The sequence below is a fragment of the Euprymna scolopes genome, chromosome 22, assembly GCF_053919585.1.
Source record: "Euprymna scolopes isolate OS-2025 chromosome 22, ASM5391958v1, whole genome shotgun sequence".
Classification (NCBI taxonomy): Eukaryota; Metazoa; Mollusca; class Cephalopoda; order Sepiida; family Sepiolidae; genus Euprymna; species Euprymna scolopes.
The window spans coordinates 96625413-96638279 of NC_136503.1; the positions used below are offsets into that span (position 1 = coordinate 96625413).

General features: G+C 36.0%; 1 protein-coding gene across 1 annotated transcript in view; it reads left to right on the forward strand.

The window, feature by feature from the left end:
- The window catches only part of LOC145243549 (type-1 angiotensin II receptor A-like), a 1077320-nt gene that overhangs the window by 984333 nt on the left and 80120 nt on the right, over positions 1-12867 (forward strand). Inside the window, exon 4 of the mRNA XM_080106527.1 lies at positions 2185-2283. The gene's annotated coding sequence lies outside the window, so the exon portion shown is untranslated. The remainder of the gene's footprint in view (positions 1-2184; positions 2284-12867) is intronic.

Below are 12867 nucleotides of genomic sequence, written 5' to 3' on the forward strand. Positions count from 1 at the left end.
AGCAGGCTGAAGCATTTCATAAGTTATTGTGGCAATCTGGCTTGCGTAGGGTGTATTCCAACTACTGCTGTAGATGTTCATTTCAACATGAAATCATAAAAATTAGTCAGTCATCTCGTAACGTGTATAGCCATAACATACGGAATTCTCTATACTCTATGAATTTTAAATCCATGTACAGAAAAGTCTAGAAGCTTATTAAATACACCTCATATATTACACAAAACCGAAGAATTGAAATTCCATCATAATTGCAAACTTTATGAATACATATTTAGTCTTTCTTTTATTGATTCTTTCTTTTTTTCTTCTTATTTTTCTTTAACCATTATAAAAATATGCTGTTTTATGTCAAGGATGTGCGTTTCGTTATAGAAGCGTTGATTTCATTTGAATAAAATTCTATACGCATCAGATACGCTTGAAAGCCAAAGTACAACGGAATACTTCGAAAATAAACAAATATTTTACTTGCTTGGAATTTATAATTTAAATATATTTCAGAGTCAAATTAGATGCACAAAATACTGAGGATGGACTTTTCCTCTGAAATATAATAAAATGCTTAATTTCAAACAAGTAAAATATTTGTTTATTTTTTAATATTGCGTTGTCATTTGGCTTTCCGGCGTACCTGGTGCGTATTGAATTTTATTCAAATTAAATCAACGCTTGCATAACGGAACTCACACTCTTGACGTTAATCTCGCATAGCTAACGCACGTTCCGGAATTTCAAGAGGCAACGTGCGGAATTTTACTAACTGACTTTCCTTTCTACGACTTTAGAATATGGCAAGAAAGAAGAAGAAAACAACAAACAAAATACTGAGGATGAAGTTTGACTCCTAAATATATTTAAATTATAAATTTTCAAGCAAGAAAAATAGTTGTTTATTTTGGTGATATGGCTTTGTGTTTTGGCTTTCAAGCGAACCCGATGTGTATTCTATTTTATAGTTTCTTTTATTCTTTTTTTATCACATTTTCACCCCCAAAAAGGCATATTGCTACTATCAGGGACATGGGCATCAAGGGTACTGTGTAGGGAGTTGGACAGCAAGATGTCGATTCACTTCTGCATGTCAGTACAGTTGGGGAAGAAGGGGCCCGGCAGAGAATTCCAAAGTCTAGCTGTCCTGGGGAAGAAACTACTGGAGTAGAAGGCTCTCTTATATCTAGGGATCTATACTGTGAAGGGGTGGAATTTAGCTGTTTGTCAGGTTTGTCGGGGGTATTTATGACGAGGGGGAACAAGTGTTTGCAGTTCGTCAGAGCATTCACCGTTAAAGTACTTGTAGAAAAGGAAGAGGGATGCAACATTTCGTTGATGGGACAGGGGCTGAAGTTTAGATTACAGTTCAGGACCTATAAGATTGGCGACTCTCTTTTCAACCTTGTCTAGGAGTGAGAGACTAGTGGTAGATGCACCAGCCAAAATATGACAACAATACTCAATACATGGACGAATTGTGGCCTTACAGAGGTACAGGATACTTTCGGGCGTTAGTATCTTTCTACCACGGTAGAGAGAACCTACCTTCTTCGCAGCGGTCCTGGCGATACTCTCGATGTAATTGTTCCGACTCATGTTTCCTGAGAGCGTTAGGCCGAGGAGTTTAAAGGATGTACTTTCAGATAAAGAGTCGTTGGCCATTACTATTGGTGGTAGAGAAGGTTTCTTGTAATTATTGAAGGAAACGAGTTTAGTCTTGGCAACATTGAATGTGACCATCCATTTATGTTCCCATTCTACTACAGATCAGAGTTCATCCTCTAGTGCTTCTGCCATTTCTTTAGATATGTGTTCATTTGTTTTCCTGTCGTGTCTGTTTAGAGTGTTGTGTCGTCAGCATATATATCCATCTCACAGGTAATTTTGTCAGGGAGGTCATTTATGAATATTAGGAATAACAGAGGTCCCAGGATAGACCCTTGAGGCACTGCCGCATTTATATCGTATTGTTTAGATGTACGACCGTCGAGGACAACCTGGATTTTTCTCTTATCTAAGAAGGATTTAATTATGTCATGTATTCTTCCAATGATACCATATGATCTGATTTTCTTGTCTGACATTTTGTGTAAAGTTTTAAAATTCTGGTAGAATTTCTTAATCACATCTGTTAATGGACAATGGACAATGGACAAATAGTATTTCGAACTGTTTTTTTTCTGTTTTCAGATAAAGTATTAAATCGAAAGATTATCGATTGGACAACTGTTAGGAACCGTAAATCCCAAAGTTCAACATCACATGAAGTCTGGGAGTTCAAAAATTAAGGTAAATATTTCTTGTACAAAGATTAAAATGTATTTTTTTATTGTTTACGAGCCTGAGGTTCCGGCGTTACTCGGGTGTTTGAAGGTTTCTGTTGATCAAAAAAAAAACGGTAGTAGGCAGGCAGGCTCGAATCTGCATCGCAAACGTGGAAAAGAACGTGAAAAAAAGCGTGGCGTGTTTGCCGTTATGTCCATCGCCAGACCGGAATCGGCGAAGTTTTAAATTAAGGCTAGTTAATCAAAAAGAGGGAATATTTCGAAAATATAGGCGTGAAAAAATAGAAGCCTCATTGTAGAAAATGTCCAGTCAAGTGTGAAGGAATAAATGTTCTTAGGCAATTTTTCAATATTTATCGTTCGAAGCGTCGGGCTTCAAAACGATACCGGGCTGGTGAAAATCCGTCGCCTTTGTCGAAGGTTTTAGACATACATACATACATACATTAAAAAAATGACACAAATAGTAGCCCCCTGCACCAAAGTGGCAATATGCCTGGTTTGGGGTGAAAATGTAAAAAAGGGGTAGTAGGCAGGCAGGTTCGCACCCGTAGTGTGTAGGAGTAAAAGAACGTGAAAAAGGTGACATCTTTGCCGTTGCGTCCATCGCAAAACTGGAAGTGACGAAGGTTTAAATTAATTAAGGCTAAACCAAAAAGAGTAGATGACTTTCGAAAATATTGAGGAACAAAAAACAGCCTTTTCTTGTAGAAAACGAATTCATATTTTTCGCCAATTTTTTAATATTTGGCGCCCGAAAGGTCGAGATTCAAAACAATACCAGTCTTGTCAAATCCCTGGAATCTGTGGAAAGTTTTAGGCATACATACATACATACATACATACATTTAAACAGAACAGACAGGTGAAATTTATATTATAGATTGTTTATTGTTCATATTTAATATATGTAAGCAAATGGAGTAATAATCTGATGCTGCCCATGTGAAACAACGAACACTATAGGCTTGTTCGTAATCCAATGCTGCCATGTTCGTAATCTTAAACAACTGCAGGCCGATAAGTCTCCTGTGCGTCATGAGTAAGTTGCTGGAATCTGTGTTAAATACAGAAGTAATCAACCATCTCAACAAAAATAACCTTCTTAGTGACACTCAATATGGTTTCCGTTCTGCTAGATCTACAGCAGATGTGCTTACAGTTATATCGCATAGAATTAGCAAATCTCTCGACGGAGGTCACCTTTCTAGGGCAATTGCTCTTGACATATCTAAGGCCTTTGATAGGATATGGCATAAAGGTTTACTTCATAAGATCTCTAGCTATGGTATTGCTGGAAATGTCTTCTCAATTATTAAATCATTTCTTTCTGATAGGTTCATAAGAGTAGTAGTTGAGGGGCAAAAATCAGAAGCTCACAGTATTAATGCCGGTGTCCCTCAGGGGTCCATCCTGGTCCCAAATCTTTTCTTGATTTACATTAATGATCTTCCAAATCACATCCTTACATCATTTGTAGACATCTATGCTGACGACACTACCATTAATGGTAGCACATCTAAGACAGTAAACGACCAAGTTCTCTCCAATTCTCTCTCCTCTGATCTTGAGCACGTAGTACAATGGGGTAAGGAGTGGCTGGTTACTTTTAATGCATCTAAAACCAAGCTTCTCTCTTTACATCATCAACATTCTGATCCACATCTGGCATCAATTGAAATGAATGGCTCTCGTCTTCAGGAAGCCTCAAGTTTTGACAAACTTCTTGGCTTGACCATTACTCCTGATCTTAAATGGAACACGTACATCAAATCTGTTGCCAAGGCCGCTGGAAAAATGGTGGGATCTTTCTATCGATCCGGTAAATATCTCACTGCTGATGCTATTCTCTATCTATATAAGAGCCAGGTACGTCCAAGGATGGAATACTGTTGCCACATATGGACAGGAGCTGCTAGAAAGGACTTGGCCTGCCTTGATAGAGTTCAAAATAGACTTCGTAGACTCGTAGGAGATGTCCTTTTCTCTTCCTTGCAACCTTTATCTCACAGAAGAGATGTTGCGAGTTTGTCTCTGATGTATCGTTATTTTCATGGAAAGTGTTCAACTGAGCTTCAATCTATGGTCCCCCCTCGCCAAACTTTCACAAGAAACACTCGTCTAGCTGTAAACACTATCAATAATTCCCCCACTCTTTATCTGTGCCTAAACCTAAACGTAGATTCCATGAACAAAGCTTCTTTCTTAGAACTGCACGCCTGTGGAATTGTCTTCCGTTTTCCTGCTTTCCGGCTGACTACAATATGGTTGTGTTCAAGTCTAACGTAAATAAGTTCTTGATGAGCCGTTCCATATAAGTTATCAACTTTACCAAATTTTCATTACTAATGATTACTATATGTCCAATTTCTACTTTACACTCTTTAACCCTTATCCTTGAGTGGCCTCTTGGCCTTGATAATGTGGTGATACCTATGTAAAAAAGAACTGCATTTATCGTTGATCGTTGTAAGTCGATCATTCAATGGGCAAATAGAATCATCAGAGAAAAGTTATGAAAAAGGTCATCATTCGTAGCATTTCAAAACGAATTCCTAAACTCAAATCAAGCAAGTCTTGAATAGAAACAAAGAATATTACAATCAAGCATTAATAAGATCCGGATAAATCAGGCAAATTTGTTATTTGAGAGACGTTCAAAACAAAAACGAAAATGGGGAAATCAATAGACGATTGAATGTAATCTACTTCCTTTTATTGTAAAAAATAATTTTACCAAGAATTCGTCAAAAGTTTTGGGTTCGCTGCGATTGTAGCACTCAAATGATCTACTGTTTTTATAAATAATTTCATCAATAATTCTTTATCAGTTTTGGTTTCGTTTTCGGTTGTGGCTGAAGACACTCGAGGTATATATATATATATATATATATATATATATATATATATATATATATATATATATATATATGTTATAAGGGACATAATTACGGATAGCACCGGATACGAAACGGTGTATAAAAGAGCGTCTTGAATTGTCTTGGAGTCAGTTCAGTGGTACGCACTAGCGCGACCGTCTCGCGTCTTACACTCTCCAAGTGTAGTCAGGATTAACCAAGCTCCCAGGACGAGCGTTCCGCTCACACACGTTAAGTTACTTTTTCCTTTACCTTCATTTACGCGTATATCAACTTCAAGGCGAGCAGCCATTTTGTATTGTGTAATATTCGAAGTACGAATAAACCTTTTTGTTACGCATTCCACTCGGCGTATTTTGTCATGTTATTATATACCGTCAAAACGGGATATAACAATATATATATATATATATATATATATATATATATATATATATATATATGTATATACAGTGATGATCATATTTATTGGCACGGTAAAATAAAAGTTAAACTTTGTCTAATAAATTCTAAAAAAGGGATTAAATTAAAGAAAATAACAAAGTATATTATGTATTTTTAACTGGCCTTTCCGATGCAGCAATCGGATTTTAGAAAAAATAAATAACAAAGGAACAACAAACATAATTGCAAAAAACCCTTGTTCAAAATTATTGGCACGATTTATTTAATAATCAATTGTATAGCCTTTGGCCTTGATTACCTTCCTCAGTCGCTTTTCATAGTTTACAACCAAGTTGTTGCACTCTTCAGTAGTAATTTTAGCCCACTCTTCCTGACAATAATCCTCCAATTGAATAAGATTCTTAGGCTTCCTTTGCATTACCCTCAATTTTAATGTTCTCCATAAATTTTCAATTGGATTAAGGTCTGGGCTTTGTGATGGCCACTCCAAAACATTAATATGATTGTCCTCAAGCCATTTCTTAGTCAGTTTAGCCGAATGCTTTTGGTCATTATCTTGCATGAACCACCAACGACGACCAAGTGAGAGCTCTTTAGCAGAGTCTTTCAGGTTTTCATCCAATATTTTAACATAATCTTCCTTTTTTATGCTACCTATGACCTTAACAAGTCGCCCTGGTCCAGAGGCAGCAAAGGATCCCCAAAACATCAAACTGCCTCCACCGTGCTTCACTGTGGGTATGGTGTTCTTAGGCAGGAAAGCTTCGCCAGATTTTCTGTAAATATAAGACACTTTATTATGGCCAAATAACTCTATTTTCGTTTCGTCAGTCCATAGAACACGTTTCCAGAATGCAACATCTTTATCAATATGACGTTTTGCAAAGGCTAGCCTTGCTTTCAGGTGCATAGGCTTCAATAAGGGAGTCTTTCTCGGACGACATGCTTTTAAACCAGCTCTCTTCAAAACTCTACCAACTGTATGTCGAGATACATTCACTCCAGAGGTGCTCTGTTCATCAACAATCTCCCCAACACAGATCCTTGGGTTTTGTTTTACTTGTCGAACAATTTTCCGTTCATCTCTTGGGGAAAGAATCCTTTTTCTCCCTCTACCCTCTAAACTCATAACGTGGCCTTGCGATTTGAACTTGTTTATTATGGCTCTAACAGTGGATTTGGGAAGGTTTAGCTTCTTTGAAATCTTATCATAGCCCTCCCCATTGGTATGGCATGCTACAACAAGCTTCCTGACGTCTTCGCTGTGTTCCTTAGTTTTAACCATGGCGATTGAAAATTATAATTTAGTCACTTATAATAGTTTAAATAAATCGCTATCTAAAAATTATCTGAAAAAAATTATTCACTGAATTAGCGTTAAACAAGCATAATATGGCTATAAAAAAAGTTCAGAAAGCACGTAAACCGGAAATTGATTGATATTATACTGATACTAAAAGAAAAACAAAGCCGTGCCAATAATTTTGAACAAGGGTTTTTTGCAATTATGTTTGTTGTTCCTTTGTTATTTATTTTTTCTAAAATCCGATTGCTGCATCGGAAAGGCCAGTTAAAAATACATAATATACTTTGTTATTTTCTTTAATTTAATCCCTTTTTAAGAATTTATTAGACAAAATTTAACTTTTATTTTACCGTGCCAATAAATATGATCATCACTGTATATATATGTATATATATATATATATATATATATATATATATATATATATATATATATATATATATACAAGTTTTTATTTCGGTTTCGATTCAAACTAATGCAACCAAGTCATATGGGTATATATATATATATATATATATTGTTTTTTTTTGCAATCGCTACTTTATAATATATAAAAATATCTCTATCAAAATATATACGACATCGCCAGAATTAAAATATCATATTTAAGCGTACTTTAGAAACGGCTATGCCGAACATTCCTGCTAGCTTACATAAATACTTTTGCAGTTTTAACAAAATAGCTACAATAATATAAGAACGTCTTCATTTACACTGAACATCTACAGAATGCCAACACCTATATTACATATTAATGATCCCCCTGTGGAATTTCCCCAAGTCCCGCTAGTCTATATATGAATAGGATAACGTGTGTGTTATTTATTTTGCGTGTCAAATCCTAATCCCTATTAATCCTTATTAATCCCTTACTATGCATCAATAAGATACCATAATAGTTAGTTTTCTGCACCTTATCATAATAAAGGACCATAGGAAATGTCAGATATATTGTCCGGTAGTTGGCGAGGAAAACTCGAACGTAAATACTAATCCATGTTACTTATTTTGTGTGTCAGACTTACACGCGACGGACTGTCGTTTAATTGTCATGGACGTCTATCTCTTGTACTAGATAATTTTGTCAAGAAGTCTTCATAAGCTTTGGTTTTAATTATAACTGCTGGCACTCCAGTAATCTATTTTTATAAAAAACCTTAACAAGAAGTTTTCATGAGAGTTGGTTTCGGTTTCACTTATAGCAGAAGTAACTCAAGTTATATATATATATATATATATATATATATATATATATATATATATATATAAGTTATAAAATATGTATGGCGATTACGCTACGCTGAATATTCCGCGTTGCATCCACTCTACGATTCTTAAGGCTTAGGCGAAAATTGTGTGGTTGTGTCGCGTTTTTATAAACGCACCTTCTATTGAGGTTTTGTTAGCCAATCAGCTTTCTAGTATAAATACCACCCTTCCTAATCAGACAATGAGCAGGCACTTACAGGACAAAACCTCATTTGACCTCCTGTTGACCGTTCCTTTGTGTGCGCTATTTAGCGTAGATATCTAGTGTCTTCGCCTATTTTAAATCTAGGTTATGTTTTTTGTATGTTAGTTTATATATGTATATGATGATTGCAACGTCTTGTCAGACGAGTGCCACTCCCTCAGACATTTAAAGTCCAGGAGCCCAAATTTCTGAGGGAGTATCTATACAAATATGATGTTACAGAGTCTTAGCTTTGTACGACAGCTAAGTCTCTCTCTCGGTTCAAAATGTTGAGATCCAGCAACAAGCAAGAGCAAGATAGCCAGCAACAAATTAAACTGCAGACCAGCTTAATGCGGGTACTGGTCTTCCGCTTTATGTTTTTTTTTTTAAATCAGAGATTTGCTTCTCTTAGAAAGGTTGCCTTCACCACGGCTTACGGGAGCCCTCTCCACCCCAATACACATATACACACACACACAAATATACACGGTGCTAGTTGACCGTTGACCCAGAAAAAGAGTTCATTCGCCCTTTGGAAGGTCTTGTTTTTAATCCTTCAGGGAGACTAGCCGCTCTCCTCACCAAACAAGTCTGGTGGGGGAACCAGTTTAGTCGCCGGTGACCCGACCATGAGGCAGGTAGTAATGGGTTACATGATACCAGTAGCATATGACATGACCTGACACATATATGATAATTGCAATATACATACATACATACATACATATATATAGGTGTTATTGTTTATTTATTTATTTATTTATTTTATTTATTTTATTTGTTTATTTTCTATTGTTATTGTCAATAGAAAGTGCGTATATAAAAACGCGATCCAACTACAAAATTTTCGCATAAGCCTGAATAATGGTGATTGAAACGCGGAATATTCAGTGTAGCTTAATCGCCATATATATTTTATAACTTACTAACTAGCTCCACCTACGTATTTAGCACTGTTGAAGTAATACTTTAAGTTTACGCATAAATTTATGTGCGTAAATTAAGTAGTTAATTGATTAGTTTTTTTTGGAAAAAGAATTCCAGCAGAGTGCTCAATTAAAAGGAAAATCCAAATTTTAAGAGCGTACTTATATTTTGTGTACAGAAAGTTGTTAGTTGAGACAGATCATTGGTACCGTCGGTTTCAAGCCCGATAATAAGACGAATATTGGCTGAAGAGAGCTTGATAAGGATACCTTAAACGGGCCTTATTATCGGGCTTGAAACCGACGGTACCAATGATCTGTCTCAACTAACAACTTTCTATATACAAATATACACACATATATACATATATAGAGAGAGATAGAAAAGAAATTAAATGACAAAAAATGTTACATTCCGAAATTCGTAATGTTGACCATCTTAGAATTTATTTCTTTAATTCAGTTGACTTATATAGTTCTTGACAGTATCTGTTTCGTAGCGCAAAATCAGTCACTTAATTATTATATCAATCTATTGTGCCCTTAACTCATCAGAAGAAATTTGATAAGGCGTACTGGAAAAATATAAAAATATTTGCAGTTTCCCTTCCAATTTTCGGATTTTAATCATGTCAAATAACAATTCAATTCCTTTTGTCGGATTGATTGTTGCCATTTCTTATTTATGAGTTAAGGGCATAGTAGATTCCCTGATTGATATAATAATTAGGTAATTGATTTTGCGCTACGAAACAGATACTGTCAAGAATTGTATAAGTCAACAGAATTAAAGGAATAACTTATAAGATGGTCAACATCATGAATTTTGGAATATAAATTTTTGTCATTTATTCCCTATATTGCTCTGTAATTACATTGAGTTTTTTAAATAAGGATTGATATAAGAAAATATATTTATACAGAAATATATATATATATATGTAATTATATATATACTTATATATATATAATAGTCATCCACATACAGTATTGTTTCGTTGTATCAAAACTCATCAGTGCGGCTAGACTTACAGCCCCCCCCAAAGTCGATGATTGAACCTATGACTATGGCTTGATAGCCCGTAGTTCGACCCACGTGAGGGGCGCTCGTAAATAACTTCCACAGATGTCTATTTCAAACAAACATTTGTCAACTAATTTTATAGTGCTCAACCCGTTTTGTTTACATACAAAGAATGAGCCTCGCATTTACAGCCAATTAAGTAGCGGGTGAGATTATTTACGACAGTGCTCTACCGAAAGAGGGGGGTGGTAAATATATATATATATATATATATATATATATATATATATATATATATATATATACTTCATTTATTCACATAAATTTAATATACGAAAGTATAGATTTATGCGTAAACTTTAAGTATTTACTTCAAAAGTGCTCAATACGTAGGTAGAGCTAGTTAGTAATTTAAATTATATATATATGTAAGTTTCGGTTTCGATTCAAGCTGATGCACCCAAGTCATATGGATATATTGTTTTTATCTATAGACCATTAACTCTATAGTAATATATATAAAATCTTAATTAAAATATCATATTTACGCATAATTTACGATCGGGCTACGTCTTTGCTAGCTTAGATAAATACTTTTGCAGTTTAAAAATAAAAGCTACAATAATATCACCGGCCTTTTGGTCAAGATCAAAGTGTAGTATCTGTTCCGGCAGATGCTGCACTTAAGATAATTTGTACCAGTCAATGGAGGGGAAACCCTCTATACTGGGACAATTATTATTTTTGGTAACCAGAGTGACCCCTTTTAGGGGAGCTGGTTTTTACCTCACATTAAAAACGGCCTTGTGCCTAATTTGCTCAGTGGGGGAGCAAATAAACACCATCTGTTCCGGCAGATACTGCAAGCAAAGACCAGATGTGGGGGCAACCCCACATGCCTGACCTTTAACCAGCTCCCATTTCCCACCTCTCGTGAGCTGGTCTCGTGAGCTGGTCCCCTTTTTCCCTTCCCCCTCCCTTAACTCCTCACATTAAAAATTGGCCTTGTGCCTAATTTGCTCGGTGAGGGGAGAAAATAAATACTATCTGTTCTTCAGATGCTGCACTTCCATTTCTTGTTCTCTTTCGGTGGAGGATCAGTTCTTCACGACTGAGACAATTTTTTTATTTTCGTACCTTTTCTCCACGTTAAAAAACGACCCTGGTGTCTAACTCTGTCCCGTGGGGAGGCATAGTAAATAGGTACAATAATATCGGAGCGTCTCCAATGACGTTGCATACAATGCCAATAGCAATATATTACATTTGAATAGGTCCCGTTAGTATCATACAATATGGCTGTGAATGTAAGAATTTTTTCCTTAGTCTTATTTTTTATCGTTCTATTTTGTACTTGGTGACCGGCGTTGCCCGGGTGTTTGGAGGCGTGTGTTAAGCAAAGAAAAGAAAAGAAAATGTGGTAGTAGACAGACAGACTCGCACCCAATCGCGTCAGAGGAAAAGAACATGAAAAAACAAACGTTATTTCTTCGCTGTTGCACCCATCGCCAAACCGGAAGTGGCGAAGGTTTAAATTAAATCTAGCCAATCGAAAAGAGGGGATGAATTCCGGAAATATCGGCGAAAAAAGCAACCCCCCATGTAGAAAAGTGCCCAGATAAGGGTGCAGGAATTAAGTTTTTAAGCCAGTTTTTTTTTTTATATTTGTCGTCCGAAGGGTTGATCTTCAACATAATACTGATCTTGTAAAAATCCGTCTGCTCTGTCGAAAGTTTTTGTGAAACATACAAACATACATACATACATTTAACCAGACAGGTGAGATTTATATTATAGAAGAGGACACAATATTGATTAAGTACAAAGATTAAAACAGCCAGTCAACAAATAAAATGCTGCAAGACACTTGATAGAAAAATTATTTTAGAAGTGATTTGAAAAATAAAATGTTATTAATGTGGCCATAGAGGGCATACAGCGACTTTATGTAAGAAGGAAAAATCAAGAAGAAATATTATAGAGAGGTGCGAATGAACTCGAAATCCGGGCCATCAAAAATGGAACCTGGAATTGGATGACCTGGTCCTATGACGCAAGTAGGTTTACGGGGCAAACCGTTGAATGGAGCAAAGTTCGAATGACCGACCAAAATGAGACCCGGGAATAAAGTGACGTAATTCGGCCGAAAGTAAGACCAAAAGCAAACACCGAGACGGTCAGAATGTGGGTCGATGACGTAAATTGGTTAACGGATTACGAGGTCGAAAATTCATGAAAGCAAAATGATGAATAAAAGAACGAGTCAGTCAGAGAGCGACAGCAGAGAGGTGAGGACAGACGACGCTAAATTGCCTGTCAGGGTCGCAACCACACCCTCTCAACCTACACTATCTCCACCACCACATCCACCGCCGTATTATGCGTATATGAATGTTTATTAAATAAAACAAGTTGTTTTATAACAAAGCGTCTCGTTATTCATTGATAAATGAACAGCGGTCATTCCATTCACTAGACGCCTTACAACAAACATATATGCATAAATGTCAAACGAACTATCTCTCTATCTATCGAGATATTCAAAAATCTCGGATAGTTAAAATACAGGCTTGGTGCTAATAAAATAGAATT